Source organism: Stegodyphus dumicola, chromosome 1, assembly GCF_044657685.1.
Source record: "Stegodyphus dumicola isolate Sdum_Otavi_A_Nest chromosome 1, ASM4465768v1".
In the NCBI taxonomy this organism is placed as follows: Eukaryota; Metazoa; Arthropoda; class Arachnida; order Araneae; family Eresidae; genus Stegodyphus; species Stegodyphus dumicola.
In genome coordinates, this window is record NC_140768.1 from 55268088 (window position 1) to 55284805 (window position 16718).

Sequence of the window (16718 nt, forward strand, 5' to 3'; positions counted from 1 at the left end):
CCCAAAATCGCTCAACAGGCTAATAACAATAACGAATATTTAAATTAAAATTTTGAAAGAAAATTTCGAATAAATTTTCTAGGTACACTATCGGATAGATCGGAATATACTTGAAAAGAAATTAATTCGTTGCTATTTAAAGAGAATAATTTTCCTACTTTTAAAATGCAGAGATTTTTCATTTTTTTATATAATTTTCCCCGTAAAAGGACTAAAAGACATAAAATAGAATGCGTATATAAAACATATAAGTCACTCGATTTTACTTAAATGCACTAAAAATAAAAAAAAAATTCTTTATTAAGTTATCGTAACATTCTTGGTGATTAAAAATAAAGCGTTTCGGGATTGCCCAACAGCATCGTACTCTGACATTACCGGGACTTTAAGGAGTAAAGAAAGTGATAGTATAAAGAATATTTATGTCGAGTTCATTTAAATTTCTGGTGTTCATTTAAAACATGGAGCTGCTAAATCAAAACTTCCGAAGAGAAATTTAAACGAATTGGATGCAGTTATTCTTATATGTGTTATTTCTATCTTATCGTTTTTACTTTTCTTTAAAATCTTATTACTGTTTCAATATAATGCCTTTATTGTGACACAAGTTTTTATTTTTAGGCTAATGTTGTGATAGCTATAAATATTTAATTATTATATAATATCATTTAATTGAGCTTCGCTTAATTGAAACGACGGAACAAAATAACATTAAAAGAATGAGTTCGAAAGCTAATCGTCATTAATTAATTTTAAAAGACTTGCTCATTGTCTCATTTTTTAAATAAATTTTTTACCGGCTTTTCAGACCAGTTTATAATATATAAAGAAAATAAGTGATCTCGTTTTATTCTACGCAAAAGCATAAAGTAAAATGAGAGATTACATTTTCATTGTAAATTATTTCTAAATAAGTGAATTGCGAAATAAAGATTTTACTATTGAGAAGATAGTGCTGCGTCATAAATGCTGGTATGTCTAAAAGAAAGAATGTATGTCTAATAGAAAAGGAAAACTAAAAATAACATTGTTCATTATTTATATAATACACAGATAGAAATGTATAAAAGCATTGCAAGACACACTTTTATTTAACATTTTTATGTACATGTGCATTTATTTTTACCTGTAACTGCTAAAAATTGGCTAATCCATAAACAACTGTAATTCTGCTCACTTTAGTTAGGATTCACAGAATTCTTTCATGTGTTCATTCGGGACTGTTTAGTCAGATAAATTAGCTCAGAACTTCAGAACATTGTCACATTCCTCTTCCACCTGTAATAACTGAGTGTCATTCTATATTTAGATATTAAAAGGCCGCCTAAAACGAGATAGTGGTTGAGACGCTGACTGCCGTACCGAAGGACTCGGGTTCGAATCCCGGAGAAGGCATGGATGTTTGTAAATGTATAGTGTCTGTGCGACAGGAGGTTACTCTAAATATGCGGCGAACCGAAAGTCCTCTCGAGAGGCTGTGGTAAGTAAAGAGGGTGGGAGATCCTCGGACCCGTCTCACTGGAGTGCTCCCTCTCAAAACTGGGGGCGGAACTGAGCTAAAATCAGAATGCCACCTATATCGTGCGCAAGGCTGTTGCCAACGACAGGCGCATTTAACTCCTTGCCACGGTGAATTTCGTATGCTTGTTCTGATGCTTTTTCGTGTCAGTATATGCTTGTTCGCTCTATGCTTGTTTCGTATGCTTGTTCTGATGTTGTCAGACAAGCGAAACAAGTCACAGCAACAAAACAACAGTTATTAAAAGTTTTACGTATTATATTGCAGTCGCATGCTTTTATGCATTTTTGGATTATTGCGTATATGTATTAGTTCATAACATCGATATGAGCAAAACTTTAATGCCAATTTCGTGTTATAGTAATTTAAAGGGTACAGTTATATTTAAAGTATGTGTAACCACTCAGGATATAACAGGTCAAAACGCTTGATGGCGAAGTTGATTTATCTGCCCCATCTCTACATTCACTGCAAAGCCTGGGTTAATAAACTTACCCTTTTAATTTCTAGAATTTCTTCGAAATGTCGCTTCCGGCAGTAAATGTCAAAAAATATGAAGCCTTCCTCTACCGGTTCCAATGTAACAATTCTGCACAAAGGATTGAGTCAGCGCAGTGATGGTCTTCTAATGGCCGCGAAGAGGTTGCATGTGACTCATGAGGTCCTTTTTTGCAGCCCGTGGCTAAATAAACGATATTTATTATTATTGGCTGAATTTCCGAAAATGCATATAATTTTTCACTTTTCACACCTTAGAACTAGCATTATAACCAGATTATTCGACATTAATGACATAAAAATCTTGAAATAACACATGATTATTATTATATGGTATATTTCTAAATATTTGCGTAACATAAAATATTATATGGCCCGCAGTCCCTAGATATAACTTAATTTGCCCTCGAGTTGAGTGCCTTGAGTTAGCGTATGTGTTTATTGCAGTCAATAAATTATCTTGGTTCTAAAGAATAAAATAAGACATTTTTTAATGGCATTAAAATTTTGTATTAAATCTGAAAAGAAATGTTTTTACATGCTCAGTGGATGTCAGAGATGATTTCAGGATGCTCTGCTAAAGCGCTCATGTATTTAAAATCTTTGTAATTTTTAAAAATACTATATTTTATATTTATAGTATATATTTTGTATACTATAAATACGTATTGTATATATTTAGAAATACTATATTTTATACATACCTTGCACTATATTTTGATTAAAATTTTAATAAAATTATAAAATTATAAAAAAATAATTAAAATAAAATTTAATTATTATTTTATGTTAACATGTTAAAAAGTGTTCGAGTTATTGATATAAACTATTAACTTTGGAGATTTTAATTTTTTTATCTGTTAATTGTTTTATCTGTTGTTATCACTGTGATAAAAAATTACACGTATGAGTGCCTTCTTGTGCACACAGACACAGGTACACACACGCATATATATGTAGATAAAAAATTTGTATCTATAAATTATAATTCAAATTAGCAATAGCCTCTTAATTCCCCTTTTTAATTTTTTACTTCCCCTCTCTATTCTAAAATTAGTAATAACAGTTTCTGGACTGCGTTAATTCTAGATTGGTGTATTCATATGACTTTTGTATAACGATTGTTCCGGTTTGAATGGAAACTTTTTATGGCCCTTGAATGGCAACAGTCTGAATATTTTTTGTTTTTGTTTTAACCAATAGCGGGCCTTCAGCCGATTTCGGCTTGGCCACTACTAAGGCCAGAAGTTGTGTCACTTTATTATGGAGGCACCTACTAGGTGGGCTATCTTTGCCTCCTATGAAGGGACGGACAATTACAACTATGCCTTCTCTGGGATTCGAACCCGGGCCCTTTGGTATCGCAGTCGGCTTCTCTAAACACTACCGTCTGAGCGACACAGTCTGAAATTGAGAACTTGATTTTCGATTTGTTTTGATGTAGCGTGAGCGCTGCCGATGACATGTTAGATTAGATTATAGAATTTGTGATATTCAAATAAATTCGTTTTACAACTAGAATGGCTATATTTGAATACAGAATTATCACCGAACCACTACTTGTAAAATTTTAGATGCTGCTTGTCTTAAATACAGTTATCGTAGAATTTCGAAGATACGCAGCGCCATTTTGTCTACTGTCTACCGAACACTTTGGTGCATCGGCCGAGAAGTTACATTTTCGATTCTTCGTTTCGACGCATTCTTTGCATTTGGATTTATGTTGTTTTGCGTCAAAATGAGCTAAAACTGACTGCATTTGGGTATTATTTACTTGGATAAGTATTTGCACTTCTTGTTGTATTTCATTGGAACTGCTGTAAAGAATCGTAAGCGTCAAGATTTGGATTCCATTAAATGGTTGACTATACATCTGAAAAGGTAACAACATTTATTTTCTCTATTTATAACAGAAATAATAAAAAATAAAGTTGAAAAAGTAAGAATTAGTCAACAGAGCCCAGTTACAAAGCTTATCAGTAAAACAGACAAAAATATTGAAGAAAATAAGCCAGTGAGTAATTTAAAGGCATTACTGAATCAGTTGAATGCTAAAATTGAAAATATCAAATTAACTAACAATTCTATACTGAAAGAAACAGATTTAAAGAATTTTGATGCAGAAATTAATTCAGTAGAAGAGTATCACAATAACTATTAGAATACAAGAGTAATCTAATTGTTATAATAGAATTATTAGAAAGCACCAGAGACTATAATTCTAATGAAGAAGTAAATGTGGCCAGTTCTAATTGTCTTCCGAATACAGAATCTTCGAAGTACAAAAACTTCATCTATACAATTACCTTAATTGACTATAAATGATTTTTTTGGTGATTGAAGCAAATGGCCGGAGTTTTGGAGTCAATATGAAGCAGCTATCCATAACAATGACTCCTTATCGAAAGTAAATAAATTTAATTACTTGAGAAGTCGCTATTAGGTCGGGTAGCCTATAAATGTCGTTTCCGGACTTTCGCTTATAAATGAGAATTACGATTCAACTTAAGAATTTTTAACTAACAGGTTTGGGAGAAAAGAGTTGGTAATAAATGCTTGCATGAATAAACTGTTGGATCTTTGCCCTGTTAGAAATGGAAGGGATATAGAAAAATCTTTGAAAACTGTATGATCAGTGTGAAACTGAAATTAGATGCTTTAGGTCAATGAACGTGGTATCAGAAACTTATGGTAGCTTACTTTGTCCAATGATGTTAGAATTAATTCCACAAGAGATTACATTAGAATATAGTGGCAGTAGAAAAACTGACTAAATCTGGAATGTTAATGAGTTAATGGAATTTATTCGTAAAGAAATCGAAAGTCGCAAAAGAGCTCCGCAATTAATGGCAGTAGAGAAACGAAAACAAACATCGCACAAATCAGGTGTACTTAAAGTTGAACTCTTCCTCCTAATTGCGCGAAACAGTGTTTTATCTATCGATAACAAAATACTTATTTATACATCCCATTTTGCGTCCCATGCTCTGTTATGCTTGCCCGGTTTGGGCTTACTACTGCAAGACCTGCAGAAAAAAATTACAGACTGCTATCGTCTCCACTTAGCGCACGATAATGTAAACAACAAGCACAATAAACAGTTTGATAACAATTCGCCTCAAACTTACGAATATATTGCTCCAGTCGCTAGAAATATTTATATATATTGTAACGAAATACACGATTTTGAGCGTTGTGAAATTAAAACCGTGGATGAGAAAATAAATAGTTTAAAAAGTCAAGCTTGTATTTTTATGCCTTAAACCTCAGCATAAATAATGTAAAGAAATAAAAATGTGTGAAATATGTAATAAAAAATACAATAGGTCTATTTGTTCCAACTAGACACAAAATCAGAAAAAAAAAAAAAAAAAAAAGTCGTGTAGGCAATTTCGCCCGGTAAAGGAGATGTTCAGATTAGTCAATTGAAAACTGAAACATTCCGCAATACATTGCTACAAACGCGCACTGTAATGATACGTCCATTCTCTTGATAAGGATAACTTAGAACCACTTCTTATTCTATGCTTCGAAGATAAGTTTTATAGTTCGGGACATATAAAAAAAGTGTAAATTAACTGTTTTTCGAAAAGACACTTCGTCTGTATTTGCCTTTGGAGTTAACCAGGCAACAGAACGAACTTAATGTTGTGAAAGTCAAACTCTAAAACAGAAATGAACCATAAATTGAAGCTTTAGAAACTAACCAAATATGCGCAACTAATTTACCTTTTCCCGATATTCCAGTTCAAATTTAACAAAGAATTAATAAAATTACAGTTAGCTGATTCATGTGAATACAGTGATAAAACCATTGCTGTTCTGATTGGAGTAAATTACTATTATGGAGTAACAACAGGCAGACTTTAACGTTTTAAAAATAAACTTGTAGCCTCCGAAACAGTATTTGGATGGTGCCTTCAAGGCCAGAGTGATTCGAATAATTAGTGAATTATTAAATATGAACATTATTGTTGACGATAAATTTATCTCAACACAGTTAAAGCAGTTTTGGGAATTAGAAGCACTGGAAATTGAACATGGGAAGGAAAGTAGTGAAATACATAATGATATTTTAGAGAATTTTGACAGAACTATCAAATTTAAAGAAAAGCGATATGAGGTTAAATTCCAATGGAATGAAAATTCGTCTGAATTAAAAATGAATTACGTAAATGCAGAAGCTCGCCTTAATAAACTGGTTAAAAGGTTGGCAAATGATCCACTACTTCATAAGCAGTATCAGTCAGTTATAAAACAGCATTTAAAAATGAATATAGCTGAGGAAATTAATCAAAGTTCTGAAGAAACAGGAAGAATTTATTACATGCCTCATCAGCCAGTTACTCGACCTGATAAACCCTTAAGAATTTTATTTGATGCATTCAGCCATTCGGAAAACGAATATTCTTTAAATGATTGTCTCTATTTCGGTCCTAATTTAAATTCACCGTTGTTAAAGATATTAATGCAGTTTCGTACACATAATATAGTACTTACTGCTAACATAGAATACACCTTTCTCCAAATTTCTCTGTCACCTGAAGACAGGGATGCTGAAAAATTTTTGCGGGCAAATGACCTTACAGATAAAGACGGAAAACCTAACACGAAAGTACTTACGATGACTCGCGTTTTTTTTTTTTTTTTTTTTTTTTTTTTTTTTTTTTTTTTTTGTCTACATCCAGGCCATTTTTACTTGCCGTTACTATCAAACACCATGTACCTTTAAAGAAACAAATCAGAAAGCAGTTAAACTATTGAACGAATGTTTATACTTAGACGATTAGGTGGGGATGAAGACGAATACGAAGCTAAACTAATATATACGAATATGAAGACATTAGATATACATTGAAAGCTGCTGGTTTCAACATATGAAAATGGAAAACAAATTGTGCGAATTGGCAGGAAGTTTTTGACGAAGAATGAAAATGGGAAAATTCGGAAAGTTCCGCAGCAGAAGGTATTGTGATATAAATGGAATTACAAGGAAGATCTTTTGAAAATAGAATCACAAAATCTAACTAATCAAGCTCAAAGGAGAATAAAGCTAATGACGTAGAGAGAAGTTTCTAAAACCATTGGAAAGCTTTACTACCCTATTGGAGTTATAGTATGTCCATTCACTATTAGGGCAAAAATACTAATGCAGGAAATTTAACAACTTGGAATAGATTGGGATGATCCGTAGCCATCGGACATCCCAATCTATTCCCAGCAGAATGAGACAGAATGAGAAAAGAACATAAACATTCCGCGATATTACTTTTGAAAAATAATAAGTCTGAATTCAAAGACGTTCAAATGCTTCATCGACCGTTCACTGGTTCACCGGCACAAGTCAGAAGGCATATGGAGTTGTAATATATGTGCGATACGTCACGAAGGACAGTGAAATAGAAGTAGTTTTGTAATTTCCAAAACCAGAGTAGTTCCACTGAAGAAGTTGTCTCCTCCAAGACTAGAGCTGATGGGAGCATATCATCAGAGTAAGATTAGCCTCAAATGTGAAAAGGACAATTAAAGAAGAAGTTCCAGATGAATGTATACTTTTGGTCAGAGTCTTCTGTGATGTTACATTGGATAAAGGGCGATTTAAATAAATGTAAGTCATTCATCCAACATCGAGTAATGGAAATACGAGAGAAACATCACCTAAGTCCTGGAATTATTGTCCTGGAGATGAAACTCCGGCTGATATGCTGACCAGAGGAATGAAGACCAATTCCGTGAAAATAATAACGTTAGCTGAACTACGAAATAAGTGATATGTGGTGGCATGGACCTAAGAGTTTATTACAGAGTATCGATTCGTGGCGTAAATTCGCAGAATCAGTAAAAGAGTTCAAAGATAATGAAAAGCTTGAACTTCGAAAGGGAGCTCTGGTGAACTCAACAGTCACAGATGAAAGTTGCGTTGAGAACAAATTCATCAAAAAGTATTCATCATTTGGTAAATTTATTAGAACTACTGCGTGGTGTTTAAGATTTGTGAATAACAGTAGAATCAATACACCATTAAGAAAAGAAAGTTTTTTGAGTGCTGCTGAATTACAGAATGCAACAAAGGTGCTAGTCAAATGTGTACAACATTCTGAGGACAGCAGACACCACAAATTAGGTGTCGGAATGATCACTTCCAAGTAATAGCAAGGTTTCACCTTTTAAATGTATTTCTCGACAGCGATGAACTTTTACGAGCTGGTGGGAGATTTTCTCCAATCTTTCAAAAGTTTAGAAACATCAACTCCTTTAACATAATTTCACAGATCTTCACTCTTTAGAACATAATTCAGGCATAATTTAACTGAATTACTTATAGATTATCACAAAAAATCTCTTCATTCGTAGTTAAAATAACACTTTCTCTTATTAGACAGTTATACTGGATACCTTCCGGTGGAGACAGAGTTAGATCTGTTAGTAATAAATGCATGACTTCCTTTCGGACAAGAAACCGAAACATAAACCAAATGATGGGAGACTTATCTAGAGATAGAATAGTAACAACTAGACCATTCGAAAAACAGGATTCGGCTTTGCAGGACCAGCTATCACCAAACCAAATTTGAAGAGATCTAGGGTTACTTTAAAATCATACACTGCGATATTTATTTGTTTTAGTACAAAGGCTATTCATTTAGAAATAATATGGGATTTGTCTACTGAAGCATTTCTAGCATGTTTTAGAACGTTTATTGTTAGACGGACCAAACCCTCCAGTATTATTTTGGAGTGATAACGCTACATACTTTAAGGGGAGCGAAAAATGTTCTTGATAACCTTCTTAGAATTTGTAGATCGGATCCTGCTTTAGTTCCGAAGAAAGCATAACATGGAATATTATTCCTCCTTCTTCCCCACATTTTGTCGGATTATGGGAGGCTAATATAAAATCAATGAAGAGAATTTTCGCGAAAACAACAATTTTAAACTTCGAAGTGATTCGATGCATTAATTACACGAATAAAAGCTTGCCTGAACTCGCAACCTCTGTCACCTATTTCGGCTGATCCAACAGATCTTCAGCCTTTGACTCCAGGTCATTTCCTAATAGGAGCTCCACTTCTGTCGACATCAGAACCGAATGATTCGGTAGATTCTTTGTCCTTATCTTCTAGGTGGACCTTATTTCAAAAACTTAGAGCTAATTTCTGGAACCGTTGAAGTGGGGAATATCTCAACCATTTACAGACCCGTACAATATAGAATCAACCGAAATCCAACCTCGAAGCAGGGCAACTAGTTTTGCTGAAGGATAAAAACAAGACTTCCATGAAGTGGACACTAGCTCGCAATGAAGAGACCTTTCCTGGTTCGGATGGATTTAACGAGTAGTGGACGTCAGAACATCAGATGGAATCTTTCGTCGAGCTGTTTCCAATATCAGTCCACTCCCATTCCCAAATGATGTTGGACAACCGTCCAGGGGTGGCCGAGATGCCACATATCTTAAAATTATCCTGTATAGCTTTTTTATATACTTTCAGAAAAATCTCCTATTGTGGCACCGATGGGCTATTGCTAAAAATGGCACTTTCTGGTTATCAGTGAAACACCACTGAGGTATTATGGAAAACACAGATGACTAAAAAATATTTTATGGTAAAATTAAGAAGTACATTTTTTCCCCGCAGAAATCGAGAATAGATAAAATCGAGAATTGATAAGTTAGAGAAAGGGTTATCTAAATGACTTTTTAAAAATAATATCTGTATTACAATTATTTTTCATCAAATCATTCAAAAATGTGTAATCATTTTCTGTAGATGAGTTAGGAAAGGAGGTTTTTATCTTTCAGGCGGTCACTTAGCTGTAACCTATTATAAGAATACGCACGAAGTAGCTGAGTTCAAATGCATTGGTACTGAGATTTGAGCGTTTTTGAATAACTCGCCTGCCGGAAGACAAGAAACCGATAAGGAACGACTGACTGGTTTAGGTGCTTGATTAAATTATGTCTGTAGGTGGAAGAATTAGGCAGTGCTGAACTGTTAGGTTATTAGTATATTCTGTGTTATGCATATTTATTTTGCTCTGCTATGCCTAAGTTCTGTTTATATTAATTTAATTGGTCAACTATACAGCAGTTTTTTGATAAATGATGTTCGATTTTTTTCCATCGCTGTGGTTTTTTTCAGAATTTATTAAAGATTGTACTAGCACTGAATCGTTACACTGGAATTCTAGTAGTTAGATTAATAGGAGAGGAACCTATAAATTTATCAACTTAGAAATTACAAAAAATGTCTAACATTTCGTAGAGATAGGTATTGCGGTTCTTTGGAAAATAGCATTTCTGTAAGTTTGGTCAATTGGGAATAATGTGGTTCACCACTTGTCAAGTACTAAACATGTATTTTTCAAATCAATTGAAACAATTTCACGGGCGACTTCCGTGTACCTACCAGTTTGTGATAATAAGAATGACATGCAAGGAGAATTCATCGCGCATTCAAATTAGGATTTTGAGTGTCCGTCCGAGTTGTTTCAAAGCAAAAGAGGCTTTCTCACGGCTTTAACGCTCATTCCACAATGAAAAACAGAAAAACTGTTGAAGAAAGACGAAAAAGAAAGCAAAACAGCTGATTCCCCGTTGACCTGATACTTTCGAGGTCCATGCCCTCAGTCCGCGTAAACAGGATCGCCGGGTCAGCGCCGAGCTCGTCAAGGTGTAAATTCTCGATTTTAAACTGGACGTCGTAGAACAAGGTCGCGTGAGATGAACCAACCTTGAAAGTGAGCAACTGGAGAAAATTATTTTGACGAACAAATTTTTTTCTATATTTGCTCGGAAGAGGTATTTCCCCCCCCCCTTTTAAAAAAGAATATTTTTTCATTTGATAATACAAGGAAGGCACTGTCCTTTCTGCCATTTTCAAAACCAATGCGCGAAGGTATTTTGCTAGATGATATCATCGTATTGGTAAACTGATGAATGCTACACTGGTTTGCCTGTTATCATCGTTTAAAATCTCAATCGTTGTCCGTTAAAGCTTTAGAAATTAATGGCAGCTTAAGTGCTTATATTTTCCATTACTGAGTTTTACTGATTCATATGATGTTCATATCATATTCATATCATGATATTCTTAGTTTGTTGTAATATGAATCATATAATTCACACTGACCGGAAAATAGCAATTATGATATTAATCAAACAATAACACGAAAAACAATTTTTTATTGCAAATTATATTTGTTATTAGTTAAATTTTCTAGCAAAAATTATTCTTAAATAATAATAAGACTTTTATTTTTTCCTGTTTAATAGAGAGAAAAACTCCATAAAACTTTTATTTTTTCCTGTTTAGTAGAGAAATTTTAAGTATGCTCCAAAGGGTAAGCTGTTGCCACTATACACAACATACTATCTTCCGTTGCCAATACACGCGGTATAATATCTTTCATGCAACTTACTGATTATAATAGTGCATTAATAATTAGTGCAACAAAGTGTACTGTTTTAAAAAAAAACATAAAAAATACGTTCTTAAAAATATGAGAAGCCATTTTTTTATTAACGTGCCTATTGTTAGCGTGATAATTTAGAGTTTTCCTTATATCTTCTGTATAACTCCACACATTGTAGACCAGACCTCCCCTGTAAAATTTTATCTTTTGTGTATGTACTTCAAAGTCATACTGACATCTCTCACTTAGTTCTTTACAAAGAATCTGTTGTAAGTTTAACAGTAAAACAGTAATAATATTACTGGTGCCAGTAATAATATTAGCTAATTAGGAATAATATTGATATGAAGACTAATGGTGTAATAATGTTCGTTCAGTAATACTATTTTACGGTGTGACATCAGCGTTTTCGCAAATAGTTGAAATTTTGCACAGGTTTAATGTAATGATCGTGTCAAATTTCAGTTGCTTTTCGTTAAGTATTTCATAACTTTGCTATCTATCATTCAGTTTACTTAAATTTCATGTTAATAATTAGCTGGCAAGATTGCAACATTAAGATTAAGTTATCATTTGCTTATATCAAAACTGAGACAATTGCAACAATAAACTGAGATTGTTTGCAATAGTAATGACAGAAGCTATTGTATTAACGTTTAAATTCAAAATAGACAGAAAATTACCTCTTACGTTTAACAAAACGTACCGATTTAACTGAAAAATTTACAGTATTCGAAGATATTAGAAGAATATTTTAAAGAAATTCTTAGTAAATTACTAAACTGTTTGAGTACATTTTAAGTTAAAAATGATATAATGCTGTAAAATAAAAATTTATCCGTTTTTACGTAGTTTTAAAAAACAAATTTGTAATGAAATTACTTTTAATAAGTATTTTTCTTCAATAAGTGCGTATGTATCTTAATTGAAAAAAAGCTGTTTTAAATTAGAAACTATTTCTTATAATTGTATTTTATCATTTATTACAATCTGATATTCAATGACAGCATTGCTCATTGGCGAGGGCATTGCTAATTTGTTTTGAATTTTTTTTATATCAAGGTGTTACATCGGAATCTTCAAGATCTGGAAATACCATTTAGAGCAAACAGCTTCTTATAAGAAGAAATATAACGATCTGACATAGTTATTTAATTACCAGCAAAACATGTGAGGATTTTCTGCTTTGGAAGAATGACTTCTTGGGTTCCCCAATCGAAGGTTATTTATTCTTTAATAATTGACATTGCATGCAAAAACCTACGTGAGACCTCAATCCAAGTCGATAAACAAAGTGAATCTGTTATTATTCTCCAAGTTTTTATGCTTCACCTTTATTAGCTTTGCATGTTTTAGGGATATTTACCATCACCAAAGCAAATAAGTATGCTAATTATAAATACGAGCCAAAATTATATCTCATTACCAAAATAAATAATTTTTAATTAGGTTTGGTAAAATCATGTTATTTAAATTAGCATACACGAATTTAAATGAGGAACAAAAATTAAAATGTACTAACATTCTGCAAACGAAAATTTAAAACACAGTGAAACAGTATTTTAAACTGTTTAAAGCGGAAACGTGAAGCGTTGGAAATATTTTTCAAAGAAGTATATTTAAAGTGTAGAATACTGATTTAGAAAATTAAATTTTATAAAATACGTTCAAGCTCATTATTAGCAGCCTCGAAGTATTTTTCACGTTTTAACCCTAACAACAAGCTTTCTAAAAGCGTTCGTTAGCAGACTGTTCAATTTTTTAGAATGGTTTCAAATTAATGAGCTCGAATTAAATTCCATTAAATTACTTATCCTTGTTTTGAGAATTTTTATTTTCTTTGTCTTCCACAGCTAATTATTTTGTTTTTTTAATAGCAACTTTTATTTTTACAAGCAAATAAAAAAGTAAACATCTTCAGCGCTGCAAATATTAAATATATTACGTAACGTTTCTTTATAAATGATAAAACGGTGTTGTAACCTTATAAGGTATTTGTGCCACCTTCTTAGCATGCCTTCGTGGTGTAGTGGTTAGCACACTCGACGCGTATTCGAGAGGTCTGTGGTTCGAGTCCCGGCGAGGGCGTTGCTCATTTTTCATCTCTCCTGCTTCGAAATAACGTAATGATTCTACAGTGGCGCCCAATCCCCTAAAAACCCTAGTCGCCCCTTAAAAAAGGTATTTCTTCCGCCTTCTTAGCATGCCTTCTTGGTGTAGTGGTCAGCATACTGGACGCGTATTCGAAAGGTCCGTGGTTCGAGTCCCGGCGGGGACATTGCTCATTTTTCAGGTCTCCCAGCATAAAAAAAAAAAAAAAAAAAAAAAAAAAAAAAAAAAAAAAAAAAACTTAATGTTTCTGCAACCTTCATTATTTAGTCATTGTTAAGGATATCATCAAAGACTGGAGTCACCAGCGGCCACTTGATAATGTTACTGAAACCTGGTAGGTCCACTTTGGTTCGATTCCAGACGAAAGGACTAGTGGCAGGGATGGCAAAGCACACGTGGGCTATTTGCCTAAGGAGAGAGATGCCTTCGTGAAGGATTTTCTAAGAGAAACTGGCTGGGATACATATTACACATGGGGAAAACCACGTAACGCCCATTCGGTCAGATCGTTAGCCAGGATTAAAAACCTTGGACGGAATTACCAATGTTCCGGCGACTTAAGACCGCTGCGCCGCTGGTGGGTCTTGTGTAACGTTATACCAGTCACTTACCCTTAGAAAGCCCTCTAAGAATGTATTCTTTCCCTTAATCAGATAGTTCTCATGTAGTTTGCCGATAATTAAATAAACCAAATCAAGCCAACCTTTCGAATTGTAATCGCTGAACCGCTTGCTTCTTTTAAATTATACAGTAAATTCTAAAATTATGCAAAATACTTAAAAAATAGAGAAGGTAAAAAAAAAAAAAAAAAAAAAAAAAAAAAAAAAAAAAAAAAAAAAAACCTCGCTAAAAGCTGAAATATTTTCTCTGTTAAAGATGGGAATAGCGAAAAAAATTATACCTTACGTGAGTGAACAAATTTTGGGATCTCAAAATTATTATGTGAAGTGCGAGAAAACGAAAAATAAGAGGAAAAGTTTCACTACAGTTAAAAAAATTATTAGAGATTGTTTTATTACAAAATATGAGATTTATTTTATCCGTCAATATAATGTATACTTTCAAAACTCATTTTAATACAGATCACTTAAGTGATATTGTTGTAATATTTTGATAAATTTACGAATTTCGTTGCTAATTTGAAGGAAGTATTAGTGGTATTACAGCAGAAGTTCCAAAGTGGGACAACAGCCCTAAACGGATAATAGGATTGTCTTTTTCTGTAGGTCAAATATGTATTTCCTGTTTTGTGAATGGGGAATTTAAATTTTTCTTTCATCCTGTTTTATTTAAACAGAGGTTTAAATATTTAAAGAAATAATTAAACAACAGAATTTAGATCTCGCGCATTTGAAATCTGATGTTCTAGGTCCGTAATTGTTATCAAGTTTAGTTCTGGTTTCTTCTATTTCGAGTCGATTAATGATATTAACTTTACCTTTCATAACAATATGATTTTTTCAGCGGTTTATAACTATGAAAAATGGCTCATTATGTGCTAGAAAATGGTATGTTTCAGATTTTAAATTACGTCCAAAGGGGCGTTTTTTAACATTTTGTGTGTTACCTTTCTTTATTAAATATCATGTTCCTCGCACTTAAACCATAAGATCCAGTGCAACAGCAATATCGCAAAATAGTTTTAAAACGAGCATATCTTTAGAATTTACGATACAGAGACTCACGCGCTGGAGATAAAAATGTTTTTTCTGCACAACGTTGCCATTGCTCGCTTTGAAATCCTTCAGTTTGTTAATCAAAAATTCGTCAAAGTTTTAAAAAATAGGAAATCGATCATAAAACAAATATTTCAAATTTGGTCTTCCACATGCTCATATTCGTTGGAGGATTACGTTATTCAAAATTCGATGACTCTATGTACCGTTATTTTATGACAATGTGAGAAATATACATACATTTACGCAGATTTTCATTATTTAATTTCTTCAAATATAATGCAGGACTCTAACATTTTATGGCAACAGTTTGAAAAGTGAACCGACATTTATGAGTCTGACGCAAAATGCCAAAACGAAACTAATAGTCCTTCGAGATTCAAATCCCTTTGGACTAAAAAAAATGGTCATGCATGCACATACAAAAAATTCGCAGCAGATTAACAGAAACACCAGAATACTAACAGTTGAGTAACTGATTGCTGTTGCGTTGAATATTTTTGAGAGAAGAAGGTTAGGTTGAGAAAGAATAAGGATATATTATTATTACGATGATGTTTCTTTTCACATAGAAAAGAAGCACTTGTTATAAGCCATCAATTTTGCTATTCAATTATAATATTTATGGTTTGGTTTGTTTGGTTTAGTTGATTATGACAAGGGGTATCTGCCAAGGGGAAGGATACCTTCGTGGAGGATTTTTCTAACGAAAATTGACTCATATATACGTTAAACATGGGGAAGACCATGAAAACGCCCATGCAGCCAGCTTTTTTGCCTGGAACTGAATTCAGGTATAGCATGTTATTGAATTAAATGGTGTCATGAATTTTTCTGACATGCTTATTGTCGTTGCAATTTATCTTTTGTAAGTTTTGTAAGTAGTGTCTCATTGTCATAAGTTAATTTAAATTTTTCCGGAAATAGTCGCTCATCTGATTTATCTGTTATTTAAGTTAATGTCAAATTAAAAAAAAAAGTGTAAATGACTTAACAATCAGATTAATTTCAATAGTCTAGAATGAACTCGGCAATTCCAGACAAAATGTAGTATAGAAGGGGGGGCAAAAAAAATTCTGCTACATTTTGACTTATATATCTCAGTTAGCTGTACATTATCGCTTGAACTGACCATTTTAAACTACAAATAAACTGCGTATTTACTTCAGTTGTAAACGATAATGTCGTTGCGTAATATACGATAAAACATCAAGAATGTTTTCTATGCGATTTTGGGAAACTAATCGTAAGTGATGCACTGTTAACTCAAGTGTGTCTAGACTCCGAAAACCAAACAAAGAGTTGTCCTAAGATTGTAAATAAAATTAACTTTTAATCATTGCATTTCAAATGTAGTAGAATTTTCTTCACGTGACAATGATTTAAACCAGTTTTGTAGTAAAAATAATATCCTTTATGAAATGTGCGTTGAATAATATTATAGTTCAGGCAAGCAATATGACGTGTGAAGTCACTCGTGAAATATGACATGTGAT

At 33.0% G+C, this 16718-nt stretch overlaps 2 protein-coding genes across 6 annotated transcripts in view; one reads left to right on the top strand and one right to left on the bottom strand.

The window, feature by feature from the left end:
* The window catches only part of LOC146999089 (uncharacterized), a 45910-nt gene extending 43715 nt beyond the window's left edge, over nt 1-2195 (bottom strand). Inside the window, exon 1 of the transcript XR_015040635.1 lies at nt 2015-2195. The gene's annotated coding sequence lies outside the window, so the exon portion shown is untranslated. The remainder of the gene's footprint in view (nt 1-2014) is intronic.
* Nucleotides 1-16718, top strand: part of LOC118201290 (protein phosphatase 1 regulatory subunit 14C-like) — a 186338-nt gene that overhangs the window by 95332 nt on the left and 74288 nt on the right. Inside the window, exon 1 of one of the 5 annotated variants that reach the window (XM_085814821.1) lies at nt 15878-16016. The exons of the other annotated variants lie outside the window; for them this stretch is intronic. The gene's annotated coding sequence lies outside the window, so the exon portion shown is untranslated. Of the gene's footprint in view, nt 1-15877; nt 16017-16718 lie in introns of those variants that run through there. 5 annotated transcript variants of the gene reach the window in all.